Here is a 16349-nt window from a genome sequence, read left to right on the forward strand (position 1 = left end):
CACACATACATAGAGACTCCACAGCATTTGTTTTTAAAATTACTGCCATGAATCACATACAGTGATACATTAATTATGAATCCAAATTTTAAGACTTTTTGCTAATATTTGTGGAGAAGACATATAAGATGCTGGATTTCTTGTCACTCTTATGGCTATTTTTTTCCTTTTTCCTTTTATTTTTTCTTCAGTCCTAGGAATTAGTGGGTTAGGCAACAGCTCCTGGAGAGGCAAGATGACAATCCTTTTCAAGATGAAAGAACTGGATGGAATCTGAACTGCCTCTGGAGCTGCTTTTCCAGTCTTGCAAGGATTTTCTAAGGAAAATTGCTCTTGATTTCTCAGAAATTGGGTTGAAACTCAATTGACATTATAGGTTGATCTACCCATCCAACCACATCATAAAGGCACAGAGAAACCCCTCAAGTTTTCTCCAAGATGGAGTTTCTGGGGCATAACCCATCCAATTGAAAGTGTTTCCATTACTTAAAATGCACCCGGGGGTGAGTCTCCAGGGATGCTTGGGGTGTTCCCCTTGGCAGTGCAGCTAATCTCTGACCGACGGTGAGCCCGGAGAAGGGTGCAGAGCCTGACTGTGGGCATCAATATAGTTATAAGATCTAGTCAAGTCCCATTCAGCCCGGGCGCTTAGTGCCTGAGCCAGCACAAGGCTAGCCAGGGAGGCAAGAGGCAAAGGCCTGGAGTGGGCCAGAGCCCAGGGCTCTCAGCACTGGGGTTGAGCGTTACATCCTTGGCAGAAAGTTTTATCAAGTTTTTGGTTTTACACAACGTCCAGGTTCTGCTCAGGTCCAGGCTGAACTTGACCTTGACTTGTTAACAACAGAGGAGGTAACAAACAAAACAGACAAAGATGGGAAAGAGGTGGTCAGGCCTCTTCCCAAAGGTCACACAAACAGTAGTTCCCAAGCAAGACAGTTTACAGAATAAATTACAGGTCTCCTGTCCCCATAACTGACTCAGTAGGTGCCTAAAATACTCAACAGGCTCTTGACAGGAGACAAAACAGGGTTCCAGAAAGCTCCCAGGGGTGGAATGCAGACTCTCCAAGGCCAAAAGCTGCAGTCCTTTCAAGTCAAAGGACTGACCCAAGAGGCAACCTGGAATCACTCCAGGGGCCCAAAAACCAGACGAGAGCTCCCAGGGGTGGAACGAGGGCTTTCCAAGACCAGAAATCGCAGCTTTGTAAGTCAAATGACTGACCCAGAAGGCAACTTGGAATCACTCTAGGTGCCCAAACAGATTAACGGAATCCAGGAACCAGGACTGCCAAGAGAGGGCAACTCACTTGGGGTCGCCAGGGTGATTAGGCCCGGAAGAGGAGAGCTCCCAGGGATGGAATGCAGACTCTCTGAAACCAGATTGACAGGCTAATGACTGACCCAGGGCCTCACGGTGCCCCTGAGACCAGAGGAGAGAAGATTCTCATAAAGAGGATAAGAGAAAGAAAGAGGCTGGGGAGGAGTGCCCTGTCATGGCATGGAGAGGTGGGGCTGTGCTTGCACCTGCGCTGTCACATAGCATGCTAGTACATGCGACACATGTATCATTAGCATGCTAGCTCTCCAGCCCTGGCTGTGATTTTTACTATGCTAATGGGGCTAGGGTCATCCTCAGTGGACTCCTGGGTGCCAGGGCACATATGTAAGCCCAGGAAAGTCCAGAGCCTGTGGAATGTGAATCTCGGTGGCCACTATCTGATTCTCCTAGCCTGCCAATTGGTTAGCGCCAATCTTGTTAGGCCTGGGGCCCTGAAGATGGCCTTGTCTCATTAGGCTGGTTCTTGTCTCATAGCAATTGGACTTAATGATTCACCCCCTCATATATTTTTTTATTGACGTCGTAAACTGCTGCAGAAAAAAACAAACAAAAAACCCAAAACACTGTGAGCTTCTCAAAGATAGGGACCATGTCTTATTCATCATTATAGACCAGAACCTAACAGTGTTCTTGGAAGCTATTATCATTAGAATTGTAAGCAATTTGGGCATATTCAATTTTTTTTTCCTTTTTGCAAGTAACGGTATTGATTTGAGCTAGCTTCAACTAAAAATGGAATCTGTTAGAAGGTGTGATGGTTAATTTTTTATATCAACTTGGCTGGGCCATGGTGCCCAGATATTTGGTCAAACATTATTCTGGGTGTCCGTGTAGGTGCTTTTTGGATGACATTAACATTTAAGTTGGTTGACTTTGAGTAAAGCTGATTATCTCCATAATGTGGGTGGGCCTCATCCAGTCAGTTGAAGGCCTTAATAGAACAAAGTGACTGCCCCTGAGCAGGAAGGAATTCTGCCAGGAGACAGCCTTCAGACTAGAAGTGCAACTCTTCCCTGGGTCTCCAGTCTGCTGGCCTGCCCTGCAGATTTTGGATTTACAAAGCCGCCACAACTGCATGAGCCAATTCCTTAAAATAAATCTCTTTCTATATATATCCACATCCTGTTGGTTCTGTTTCCTCTAGAGAACCCTGACTAATACATAAGGTTATTAGGTTACTGTGGTATACGTAATAAGAAATATTTGGCCTTTGTCCCCAGTTCCTGGCACAAAGCTCCTAAAACCGTTGGAACTTCCTGAGCAATAGGAGTGTCTTTGATTATTCATAAGGAGCCCTTTATGAGCACGCCTGAGTTTATGCCAATGAAGTGACTTGGGGTAGGGCCCCTAGATAGCCTTAGGATGGGGCTGGTCATCAGAAAGACCAAGTGATTAGGAAGTCGGAACTTTTAGCCCCACCTGGCAACCTCTGAGAAGGGGAAGGAGAGGGGCTGCAGATTAAATTCTACAAACTCTTGAAGGAGGAGATTTGATGAGCTTCCCAATCGGTAAACGCATCCAGGTGCTGGGAGGGTGGCCCACCCTAGCTCTAAGGGGACAGAAGCTCTTGTGCTCAGGACCCTTCGGACCTCACTGTATGTTCCTCTTCATCTGGCTGTTCATCTGTATCCTTTATAATATCCTTCATAATAAACTGGTAAATGTAAGTAAATGTTTGCCTAGCTTTGTGAGCCATTCTAACAAATGATTGAACCTGAGGAGGGAGTTGTAGGAACCTCTGATTTACAGCCAGTTGGTCAGAAGCTGAGGAGACAACCTGGACTTGCGATTGGTGCCTGAAGTGGGGACAGTCTTGTCGGACTGAGCCCTCAACTCATGGAATCTGATGCTATCTCCAGGAAGAGAGTGTCAGCATTGAGTTAAATTTGTAGGACATCTAGTCAGTGTCTGCTGAGCATTGCTTGGTGGTGTTGAAAAACATTCTAGAGTTATCTCATGAAATCCAAGTAAACTTTTAATCTTGATCTTGAGAAGATCTTGAAAGGAAGCAGGGTACTTTCTGGGATCTAAGCAGCTGGAGGTATATAGCCCGTTGTCATTAATGTGACTCAGCTTGTAACAGTTCTGTGCACTGGTCTCTCAATGCAAAAACTCCCACAAGAGACTAAATGATTGGCTCAGCTTGAATCAGATGTCTGTTCACACTTCAATCAACTATGACCAGGGAGTGGTGTCACAGAGCACAGACATGGTTGGAAGTGACATATCTTTTGGGGGAGACATTTCCCAGAGAAGGATGAGTCACTGTGAAGACCATGACAAAATGTGGTATACTGTTTGAAAAATATTATAATTGAACTTCTCAAGCTATTACTTCTTGGTCCCAACTTGACCACAAACTTTTTGAGGATGAGAAAGTTGAGGTATACTTAATTTCTCAGAACTTAGCTCATGTACCAACTATTAATAACATAAAGGAGAGCCAAGCTTTGTTTGCCTCTGGGATTCATTCTTGCCTTGCAGGTCTGATGAACCACTGGGGAGGGTCTGATAAACTAGGCTAGGGACCATCCTTGGGAAAGAACTTATTCTAGGGGAAGAGAGAATCTGGCAGGTAAACTTTGACTAATGACAAAGTCTCTGTGATGGTTAATTTTATGTGTCAACATGAGTCTACCACAGGGTGCCCAGTTATTTGATCAAATATTATTCTACGTGTGTCTGTGAAGGTGTTTTTGGATCAGATTAACATTTGAATCTGTAGACTGAGTAAAGTAGACTGTACTCCCTAATGTGGTGGGCCTCATCCAATCAGTTGAAGGCCTGAATATAACAAAAAGACTGACCCTCTGACAAGTAAGAGGGAACTACTTCAGCCTGACTACTAAGCTGGGACACCAGTGTTTTTCTGCCTTGGGACTTGAACTGAGACATTGGCCCTTCTTGGGTCACAGAGCCTGCTGGCTTTCAGACTGGAACTACACCCTTGGCTGCCCTGAGACTCCAGCTTGCCAGCTTCAGATCTTGGGACTTTTCTGCTACCATAGTTGTGTAAGCCAATTCCTTGTTAACAAAAATCTCTCTTTCTCTATGTTGGTTCTCTGTCTCCGGAGAACCTTGACTAATATAGTCTCAGATATGCAACAAGTGTTATTTTCAACTCACAAATTTAGGTGAGTAAGAAAACTCTCCTTATTTTCTATAACTCAATTACCTTTTAACTCTGAAATCCCATTCAACCACTGTGATATCCTGTTAGATTAGGGGTCCCCAATGAACCATACCTTCAGGGATTCATGGCCTTGTGTAGTCCCCTCCCACATTGACTTTGGACTTGGTCATGTGACTTGCTTTGGCCAATAGGATATTAGCAAGTGTGATGCAAGCAGAGGTTTGATAATCATATACATATGAAAGGATTGCATACCCTCTTGCAAGTTCCCTCTTGGATCCCAGATGTTGAGTCTCCTCTCTCTGTAGTGTCAGGGTCTCTCTCATTCCACATGGCCTCTCCAGCACAGTTCTTACCTAGCACCTCAAACTCCTAAATCTGGGGACCTAAAAGCTTTCCAAAAGGAGGGAAATGGAAGCTGCTAGTCCTTTTTTTTTTTTTTTAAAGATTTTTTATTTTTCTCCTTTTTCTCCCCAAAGCCCCCCGGTACATAGTTGTATATTTCGTTGTGGGTCTTTCTAGCTGTGGCATGTGGGACGCTGCCTCAGCGTGGTCTGATGAGCAGTGCCATGTCCGCGCCCAGGATTCGAACCAACGAAACACTGGGCCGCCTGCAGCGGAGCGCGCGAACTTAACCGCTCGGCCACGGGGCCAGCCCCAAGCTGCTAGTCCTTTTAAAGGCCAGGCACAGAACTAGCACAGTGTCATTTCCACCATATTCTATTAGTTAATGTGAATCATAGACCAGCCTACATTCAGAGTTGGAAGGGACTACGCAAGGGTACAAGTATTAGGAAGTATAGTTTGCTGGGGACCACCTTTGCGGAGGAGCTTCCACAGATGGTTTGGCTGGGGATCAGGTCTAAATCGAAAATCATTTTTCACTCAGTATTTTGTTGCATTGAGAGAAGCCCAACACCACTCCAATCCCTGATCTTCTGCGTGTGGACTCTTTTTTCTCTCTGGAGGGTTTTAGGATGTTCTCTTTATCTTCAGTGTTCTGAAATTTCTGGTGGGCCTTTAGAGGGTAAAAAGGGCTTCTGTTCAATGGGATGACCCGATGTGGGATGTCAGAGCCTGGGTGGGTTGAGGAGAGTGTTCCCAGGGTGGGGGACTGGCAGCAGCCCCGCACAGGGGATCAGAGTCCAAGTGGAGTGAGAAGAGGATCTGTGAGGGGGAGGGAGTGGTGATGGCGGTGGGCAGTTGGTTACTACAGGGAGGCCGATCAATAAGTAAAGTTATTAAGTAAAGCTATAGTGAAGTAAAACTACTTAAAATTAAAGTAAAATTGTATTATAAAAATATAAATACTTACTATACTTACATAATAAGTAAAGTGATTCTGAGTGTCACAGAAGGGAATGACAACTATGGAAAGGGAGAAAACTAGAGTGAGCCCTGTGGAGTACAACTGTAATTAGAGATACAAATGTGAACTCATGTTATTCAAGATGAAAAGTTAGATAGATAGATAGGTATGTGTGTGTGTGTGTGTGTGTGTGTGTGTGTGTGTGTATACATACATGTATTTTCTAGTTCTGTCCACAAGAGGGCCAGGAAGTGGTGACATCCCAATAGCAATGAGCCCCCAGTGCCCAGATCTTGGTTTCTAAATACAAGCCCCCACTGAAAGGAACTAGGGCTCCTTACAGAATGGCTGACTCCACGGCTGGGGCGAGGAAAGAACGAGATAAGCCGGAATATTTTGTTGTGCCCAAAAGGAAGGAAGTTCCTAAAGAATAATGGGAATGCGTCAAAAGAACACAGAATGGACTCTCACTGGCCAAACTGGTGACAATTTGAGGATCAAAATAAATAATGATAGTAACAGATTACTATTCATTGAATACACTAGGAAACCACAAGTCTATAGTGATATAAATGAAGGAGTGAACTGAATGTATGATGGGGAACAGGATATTTACAGTTTCAAATACCTCTCCACAAAATACTTATTAATCACTAAAGAAAAAAGTAACTTCACACTAGAGAAGCCTGGCAGAAACCACCTTAATCAAGTGATGAAAATGCACATTATCAGCATTGGGAGGGAATATTTGAAATCTTGCACCACCTGACGGGATGCAGTGAGAGGAACATATCATCCCTTCCAGCATATTCCTGCCCAAGACGCCTGACCTGAATCCAACAACGAGGAAACCCCAGTCAACCCAAGTGGACGAAAATAAAATAACTGGCCTGTAATCTTTATATATGTCAAGGTCATGAACGTCAGGCAAAGAATGAGGAAGTGTTCCTGATGAATAAGACTAAAGAGATACGACAATGAAATGCAACGTATGATTGCAATCTGGATCTTTGGGGACATCTGGAGACTCTTGAATGGCGTCCGAGAATTAAATGGTAGCTGAGTATCAGTGTATCCGTATTTTTATTCTATTGGAGTTATGCAAGAGAATGTCCTTATTTGGGGAAACACCTACTACAGTAATCAGGAGCAGTGGGACAACAGGCAGCAGTTTACTCTCAAACCATTCAGAAACCAAAAAAACTCTACAATCTGTATAACTTGCACTTTTTCAAAATAAAAATATGTTTAAAAATATTTTAAGTAAAGAATAAGAGCAGCACATCCTTAAGTCATCTTTTGACCAAGAGAAAATAAAAATTGAAGCGATGATTAACTAGAAAACAGGGCTAGAGGCCCGCCCGGTGGAGCAGCAGTTAAGTGCACACGTTACGCTTGTCGGCGGCCGGGGGTTCGCTGGTTCGGATCCCGGGTGCGGACATGGCACCACTTGGCACGCCATGCTGTGGCAGGCTTCCCACATGTAAAGTAGAGGAAGATGGGCACGGATGTTAGCTCAGGGCCAGTCTTCCTCAGCAAGAAGAGGAGGACTGGCAGTAGTTAGCTCAGGGCTAATCGTCCTCAAAAAAAAAAAAAAGAAAGAAAGAAAGAAAGAAAAAAAAAAAGAAAACAGGGCTAGCCTCGGGTGGCACTGATCTATTATTAGGCTAGATGGCCTATCACTGGGTTCGGTACCAAATGTGCAAAGAAAGAGCTAGATTAGCTCAGTAATCTTTACATTTATAGCTTTAATTTAAGATTTGTTTAAATCACAGAATAAAACTTTTCAGTGGAATTTCTATGGGAAAACTATTTGCGTTATTGCAAAGCTGAAACCCTTTTAGGCTCATTTTTTCCCCATTTATACAATTGTTTTTATGTTGCTATTTTTAATAAATCAAGGTTTCTGAGATGTTATTGAAAAGAGAGTGTTAGGTCTATAGATTGTTTTGTGTGTGTACATGTGTGTGTATATAAATCAAATTAATTACTTTAGAGAAGAGCTAAAATTACAATGAGTGATTAATTTGTCTTGTTTTGAAATGAAATTAGGTCTAGAATATAACTCTCCTTAGAATTAAGGTGTTTGGTTCTTTCTAATTTAATAATTATTTTATTTGTAAAGTTTTATTTTTTTAATGAGCTCTGCTTTTTTTTTAAGGTATGCATTTTTGTTTTTTTTTTTTTTTGGTGAGGAAGATAGGCCCTGAACTGACATCTGTTGCCAATCTTCCCCCTTTTTTTCCTACCCAAATCCCCAGCACACAGTTGCATATCATAGTTGTAAGTCCTTCTAGTTCTTCCATGTGGGATGCCACCACAACATGGCTTGTGAGTGGTGTGTAGGTCCATGCCCAAGATCCGAACTGGAGAACCTGGGCTGCCAAAGTGGGGCACACAAACGTAACCACTATGCCACTAGGCTGGCCCCTGTAAACTTTAAAAAAATGAAATTATAAATGATCTAGGAAGCAATGAAAAAATGAGGGCACTGTATGTAAAATCCTGTAGAACACAGCAAAAGGAAATGCATAGCCTTAAATGCTTTCACTATGAAACAATTCTTAAAAAAGAATTCATTGCCCATTTTATGAAACTAGGAAAAGAATGACAAACCTAAAGCGGAGAGAAATAGTATAGATAAAAACAGAAAATAATGATGTATAAAACAAAAAGAATAGTAGAAAGGACAAAAATAAATTCAAGAGTTAATTATTTGAAAAGACCAATAAAATACAGCAACATCTCATGAAACTGGTTAGAGAAAAAGAGCAAAAATACCAAGGTTACGAATGAAAAATGAGACATATCCATAGCCACAAAAGACACTAAAAGAATTAGGTGCAACTCTATGGCAACAAATGTGAAAAACTAGAGGAAATGGATATTTTCAAAGGAAAAAAATAAAACCAAAATTGACCTGTGAGGAAACAGAAAACTTGAAAGACCAATTATCACAAAAAGTTTCAAGAAGATCATTACAGATTTCCTATTTAAGAAGGCACCAGAACCAGATGGTTTCATAGCTGCATTTTATCTATCTTTTAGCAAACAGATGATTCCAGTAGTGTTTAATTACGCTAGACTAAAGAAAAAAAAATTTCACAGGGGCCAGCCCGTGGCACAGCGATTAAGTTCACACGTTCAGCTTCTGCCACCTGGGGTTTACTGGCCCAGATCCCAGGTGTGGACTTACACACCGCTTGTCAAGCCATGCTGTGGCAGGCGTCCCATGTGTAGAGGAAGATGGGCACGGATGTTTAGCTCCGGGCCAGTCTTCCTCAGCAAAAAGAGGAGGATTGGGGGCAGATGTTAGCTCAGGGCTAATCTTCCTCAAAAAAAAAAGAAAAGAAAAAGAAATTTCACACTTTTTTGTAAGTAGATTTTGTAACTACAGGTTTATTCAGGCTGTCTATTTCTCCTTGATAAAATTGGGTAAACTGTATTTTTCAAGGGAACTAATTATTTGTTCAAGTTTCCAAATTAATTGGCACTGAGTTGTTCATACTATCTCAACTTTTTAAACTATGCTGATCCAGGCCTGCCAATATAGTTGTGCAAGGTTGCTTATTGCACAAGCTTATCTGGACAAAGAGTGGGTGGGAGCAGCCTGGACCCGGCTTTCAAGTAACAAGTCCTGGGTTAGGGTTGCAGCCACCAGGAGGGGACCACCTTTTCATAACTCACACAGAGGCACTGTGAGGGCTAGTGGTGGCCATATCTGTCTTCTTTTCTTTCTAAGATTGTTTATTTGGGCCCTCTCTCTTTTTTTTTTTTTTTCCTTGATCAATTCTGCCAGAGTTTTGCCTATTTTGTTAGTTTATTTCAAAGAACATTCTTTTGTCTTTTTACCGCCTCTGTTGTGTCTTTGTCTCATATTCAAGTAACTTCTGCTTTCATTTTTTATTTCTGCCATTCTTCCTCTTTCTTTAAGGTTATTGTGTTGGTTTTTTCCCTAAGTTTTTGAATTAGAAGCTTAGCTTAATATTTTTTTACCTTTCTTTTCTACTATAAACATTTAGGGATACATTTCTCTTTACGAATCACTTTATCAGCATCCTATGAGGTTTTTATTTAATTCTGAAAACATTCACAAGTAAAAGTTGAAAGTATTGTATGGTGATACCCAAATGCCCAACACCTGATTTCTACAGTTAAGATTTTACTATATTTGCCTTTTCATGCAACTTTCCATTTATCTATCCCTCCTTCTGTCCATTCATCAAGCATCTTATTTTTTATGCATTTCAAAGGCTGGTTACAGACATCAGTACATTTCGCTCTTAAACACCTCAGCACGAACCTGGAGCTCCGTACTGGAGTATTTATAGTTATTTACCTACTTTTTGAAATTTTAAGATCAGTTTATTAAATTCAACGATGAAAGCTGTTAGAAGAATATTATCCTGAAAATTATTTTTTCTTAGAGAAAAAGAAAGGAAAATCAACACCCTCTCAGCATAGCCACAGATGCTGGCAGTCAAACCTCTCTACAGACGGAGATAGTCCTTTAGTCGGTCAAGTTACTCTCTGCGTCAGCAGGGTTGTAGTCTGGATCATCCTTCATCCTCCAGCTCCAAGTTATCCATTTCCTGGAACAAAGACTCATCTACCTCCACGCTGTTTCCAGCATCCTCCAAGAACTGGATAGCAGATGTGTCAAGATTATGATCTGTTTCAAATAGCTGTTTCCCACTTAATTCACTTTTTTCTTACTTGTTCTTCTTCTTTCATTCATTTCTTTTTAATTTTCAAGAGTTCTGCATCAAACTCGGCTTCCCGACTTAAGAAATTCTCAATTGTAACGGAAGAGCCATAATTGCTTTTTGGCTTCTTCAGCCTCTTTTTCTTTTTGTTTCTTTTCTTCTCCTCTTCTAGTTTTTATTTGATCTACTATTTCATTTAATTATTTTTGCACAGCTATCACTAAAGTAAAGATCATCACCATACCAAGGGTTTTCTTCTGCCTGTAATGTTAATAATTTTAAAATGTCTGAGACATCATTATCTTCTAGATGATCCTGGGAGGACATTTCATAAAGGGGGCTTCATCTGGGTATTTTTCACTGTGTATAAATTTGAGGGTAGTCTGGACAGTTTCATCGTTTTCTCCAGCCTCTGATGTCACAGTAACGGTAAAGCTGGGTGGATTTTCTGATAATACTTAGCAGGACCTTGTCAAATGAAGCACTGCTGGAGGACAATGTGGTATCAGGAGAGTCCATTTATATTTTGAAAGACTAGTTGGTAGGAGGGTTGGATCAAGGTGCAATCAAGATGTGAGGGAGTTGGGGTAGATGAACTCCAGAGCCTCCAGCTCCGTAATCTGTCATCGTGGCCCTTGGTGCTGCCCACGGATCGCCCAGACACCAAGGCAGCACATGGTGATGGCCAGGTGGGCACAGGCGCAGAGTCCCTGGCTGGGAGGCCCAGGGCCCAAAGCCAGGGCCAAAGCAACCTATAGTTATATTTTAAGGTAAAATTTATATGCAATGAAATACACAGATATTAAATGTACCATTTGATGAATTTTGACAAATGTCATCTCCTGAGTTCCAGTATCTAGTTTACGCATTACCATTCAGTTCTAAGTGTTTTCTAATTTTCACTATGATTTCTTCTTTGATCTATGAGTTTTATTTTGTTAATGATTTTTTTATAAAGCCACTGCAATAGTAGGCTTGTATTGATGAAAAAACAAATACAGTCACTACCTGGGTAAATTGAATTGAGTTTACTTCTTTGAAGGATACAGGAGGATGTCAGCACAGGCAGGAAGCACAGCAAATAAATCGATTCTAACAATTTCCTGAACAGAAGGAGGAGTGGGTTTCCAGACCTCCAAATCCTAACAGGTAGGGTTGCCAGTTTTAGTAAATAAAAATGCAGTATTTTGTCTGGCAATCCTACAAACAAGGGACCACATGCTAGTTAATAACTCTTGAGTGAGTTGAGTGTCACATCGTTCTTTCTGGATGGCTAACTGTCCCTCTCCTGGCCCAACTTCATGTATGCAAGGCTGGAGTCATTGGACATACGAGCTAGTTTGGATATGTGCCAGCGACCCCATCATCTGGCGAGTGACACGACAACAATATTGGACTTAGAATATGTACAACAAGGATAAACAGCTCAGTCAAGTACAGTGTATGCACAGGCATGCACACAGACTAGTGTTAAAACATTTAATATAGTGGACCTAGTCAACCTCTGCCTCCCTCTTCAGCTACATTTCTCACTCTTCTCCTCCTTCTTCTTCTCTGCCCTCCAATCACACTGGCCTTCTGTCTGGTCCCCAAAATCTCTATGGTTTCTCCTGTCACAGAGCCTTTGCATATGGCAGAGCTTCCCAAACCTTACATCATGAGTGGGTTACAAGTGTGTCAAAAAATGATTCCTCTGAGCCCTGGAGTGAGGATGAGTGGAGACTGGGCAGGTGGCTGGAGTGGACAGAGCCAAGGACAGCACAACGGGTAATGGTAATGTTGGGAAGCACTGGATAAGGGGTTCCCTTTGCCTGGAAGGCTTTACTCTCCACTTCACCTCCTACTCACCTTTAGATCGAGGCTCAAACATCACTTCCCAGGGAAGCCCTCTCCAACCTCTCTGACCATGTCAGATCTCCTTTCTCCATGTTCTCAGACCCTACTGTGCCTTTCCTCTTTGGTAGTTATCACAGCCGTAATTTTATATTTATTTATGTCTTCCCTGCTTGACCTCAAGTTCAATGAGAGTAGGGACTGTGTCTTCATCTCCCCCTCCTCCTTTTTACAAACTTTTAAAATCGAAGCTTAATATACAGAAAAGTGCAAAAATCTTAAGTCTATATAGCTTGATGAATTATCACAAAGTGAATGCATCTAGATCAAGAAATAGAACATAACCAGGATTCCAGAAGCACCTCTCATGTAACCACTATCTGGACTTCAAACAAAATTAAGTAATTAATTTTGCCTGCTTTTCAAACTGGGTATAAATAAAATCATACAGTTTGTATTTTGTGTGTGTGTCTGGCTTCTTTGGTGCAACATTGTATCCGTAAAACTCATATAGTTATTGCATATAGTTGTAATCTATTATTTTTTATTGCTATATAGTATCAGTATATGAATACACTATAATGTATTCATTCTACAGTTGAAATTTGACTATTATAAATAATGCCATAAGAACATTTTCCTACATGTCTTTTTCTACTACGGTAAAACATACATAACATTTGCCCTTGTAACCATTTTCAAGCATAGAATTCAGTGGCATTAAGTACATTCACAATGTTGTGCAACTGTCATCACTATCCATTTCCAGAACTTTTTCTGCACATGTCTTTTGGATGCACATATGTGCATATTTCTGATGGGCATATACTTAGGAAATGCTGGATCATAGCTTATGTGTATGTTCAACTTTAGTAAATATTGCCAAACAGTTTTCCAAAGTGGTTATACCAATTTACATGCCCACTAGCCCTGTATGAGAGTTCCCATGGCTCCATGCCCTTGCTTACACTTAGTATTATCAATCTTTTACATTTTGATTATTCTGGTAAATGTGTAGTATATCTTTTTCCATTTCTTTGGTAACTAAGACAGTTAGCACCTTCTCATATACTTAATGGCCATTGGATAGCTTCTTTTGTGAAATGACTGTTCAAATCCGTTGCACATGGGGCCAGCCCGGTGGCACAGTGGTTAAGTGCTCACCTTCCTCTTCTCGGCAGCCCCAGGTTCACTGGATCACATCCCGGGTGCGGACATGGCACTGCTTGGCACACAATGCTGTGGTAGGCATCTCACATATAAAGTAGAGGAAGATGGGCACGGATGTGACCTCAGAAGAAGATGGGCACGGATGTGACCTCAAGGCCAGCCTTCCTCAGCAAAAGAGGAGAATTGGCAGTAGTTAGCTCAGGGCTAATCATCCCCAAAAAAGAAAAAAAAATGTCTGTTGCACATTTTTAATTGCATTGCCTATATTTTTCTTATTGATGTACAAGAGTTATTTATATGTTCTGGATACAAGTACTTCATTGGCTAAATGTTTTGTAAATATTGTCCCTCATTCCATGGCTTGTATTTTCACTCTCTTAATGGCGTCTTTTGACCAGCAGTTTCTAATTTTAATACAGTCTAATTTATCAATTGTTTCATTTACAGTCAGTGCTTTTTGTGTCCTATTTAAGGAGTCTTTGCCTACCAAAGGCAATGAAGATATTTGCCTATGTTATCTCCTAGAAACTTTGTTTGATCTTTCACAATCTAAACTTTACTTACAGATCAATTATCAGTCTGGAATCAATTTTTGTGTATGGTCAAGATTCATTTTTTTCCCCGTAGCTGTATGTCCAGTTGACCCAGCAGTATTAATTGAAAATGTCTTCTGTTCCTCAGTGCTCTGCTGGGCCACCTTTGCCCTAAATCAAGCGTGAGTTTGTTTCTAGACTCTTTATTATATTCTTTGGACCATTTGTCTATCATTGTGCCAATATCATACAACCTTAATTTGTAGCTTTCTGGTAAATCTTAATATCTGGTAGTATTCTTCTTGCAGATTGCTTTTGCTGTTCTCAGACTTTTGTATTTCCATACACATTTTAGAATCAACTTGTCAATTTCTACCAAAAAATATGTTGGGATTACATTCAATCTATAGATCAACTTAGGGAGAATTAACATTTCTACAATATTGAGTCTTTCAGTCCATGAATATGGTGTATCCCTCCAGTTATTTGGATCTTCTTTAATTACTTTTATTAATGTTTTATAGTTTTCTGTGTAGAGATTTTGCACTTTATTTATTAGATTTATTCTGAGGTATTTTGTATTTTTTGAGGTTATTGTAAATGGGCCTAATTTTCAAATTTCATTTTCTTTTCAGAGGTATGTGGAATACAGTTGATTTTTGTCTATTGACCTGGCCTTCAATGGCTTTGATAAATTCAATTTATTCTAATAATTTATTTGTATATTCTTTTATTTTGGATTTTTTTTTTGTCCATGACAATTTTTGCTCACCATTTTATTCCCTGATTGTAGCACAGTAACTATAAATTGGTGTTTCCCAATCCTCATGTATTTGAAGAGCACTTTCATGATTTTTGCTGTAAGAATACCACCAATACTACCATTCCCTTAACATTATTAAAAATCACCTTTAAATTCTTTTTAACTTTGCCTCAAATTTAACAATACCCGTGAAAATATAAATTTGATGTGCAAGTTATTTTTTATACAGTTTAGCAAATACATAACTATTAACATATAAAACTTCATGTTTGTTTTACATAAAGCTCTAGAATTACTCCAGGTATGCATATTGCACTTTTGGGATACATTGCTATAAATGGTAGCTATTTTATGTTAAAAGGTTGGGAAAGTGCTTGGTACATAATAAACATATTGTATTAGCGGCTAATATTGTTAGCATTAATTTTTAAAATAATTTGGTAAGCTGTCATATTCAATTGGTCACACAGACAACCCCTAGTACCACATGGGAGGGGACCATACAAGGGTGTGAACACAAGGAGTCAGGGACCATGGAGTCCATCGTGGAGGCTGGCCACCACATCTTAGAAGCATAAATTGCTTGCTAGCACACAAATAATATTATTTGAGCTTAAATTTCATAGGATACAATTTTGTCTTCTCTCTCTCTCTTTAGTCCTTTTTTATCGTGAAAAATTTCACATATACATAAAAGTGCATAAAACATAAATGTGCAGCTTACTAAGGTATTAAAAAGCTAATATCTATGGGAAAAGTCACCCAAGTTGGGATATGGAACACTGCCAACACCCCAGAAGCCCCCTCCCCATGCTCCTGAATCACAATGCCCTCCCTCCTAGCCTTATGGTGACCACCATGGTGATTTTTATGATTTTCAATTTGCTTTTCTTTATAGTTTACCACCTAAGAATGCATTCCTATTCATTATAGTTTAGTTTTGCCAATTTAAAATTTGTATACAAATGGAATCAAGCAGTATGTAGTATTTTGTGTCTGTTTTCTTTGGTTCAGTATTATGTTCTTAAGTTATTGAGAGAAGCAGCTGGCTAATTTTCAGTGCTGTATCGTATGCCATTCTACAAACATACCAAAATGTATCCATTTTACCGTTGAGGAATATGTGGACCATTTTTAATATTTGGCTATTACAAATTAAGCTGCTGTGAGCATTCTGATATGTGTCACCTGGTATACCTGTGTATGCGTTTCTGTAGGATGTATACCCAGGAATAGAATTGTGTAATCATTTTCAAGTTTAGCAGATAATGCCAAACTGTTTTCCAAAGTGACTGTGCCAACTTATAGTCCCACCTGCAGTGTATGTGAATGTCCCTTGTTCCACATCCTCACCAACATCTGCAATTTTAGCCCTGTTGGTGAGTGTGAAGTGGTATCTCACTATGGTTTTAATTTGCATTTTCATGACTCTCTGTGAGGTTTCACATGTTCGCCAGCCATTTGGATTTCTTCTTCTGAGCACTCACTCAAGCACTTTGTCTGTGTTTCAACTGGAGTGTCTATCTTTTTCTTACTGTTTTATGGCTGTTGTTTGCTTATTGTG

The 16349-nt window shown here is 40.4% G+C and overlaps 1 pseudogene; it reads right to left on the reverse strand.

The window, feature by feature from the left end:
* Positions 1-10290: 10290 nt before the first annotated feature.
* On the reverse strand, positions 10291-12394 carry LOC124226497 (RWD domain-containing protein 1-like; annotated as a pseudogene).
* Positions 12395-16349: the final 3955 nt, after the last annotated feature.

The sequence above is a fragment of the Equus quagga genome, chromosome 15 (assembly GCF_021613505.1).
Source record: "Equus quagga isolate Etosha38 chromosome 15, UCLA_HA_Equagga_1.0, whole genome shotgun sequence".
In the NCBI taxonomy this organism is placed as follows: Eukaryota; Metazoa; Chordata; class Mammalia; order Perissodactyla; family Equidae; genus Equus; species Equus quagga.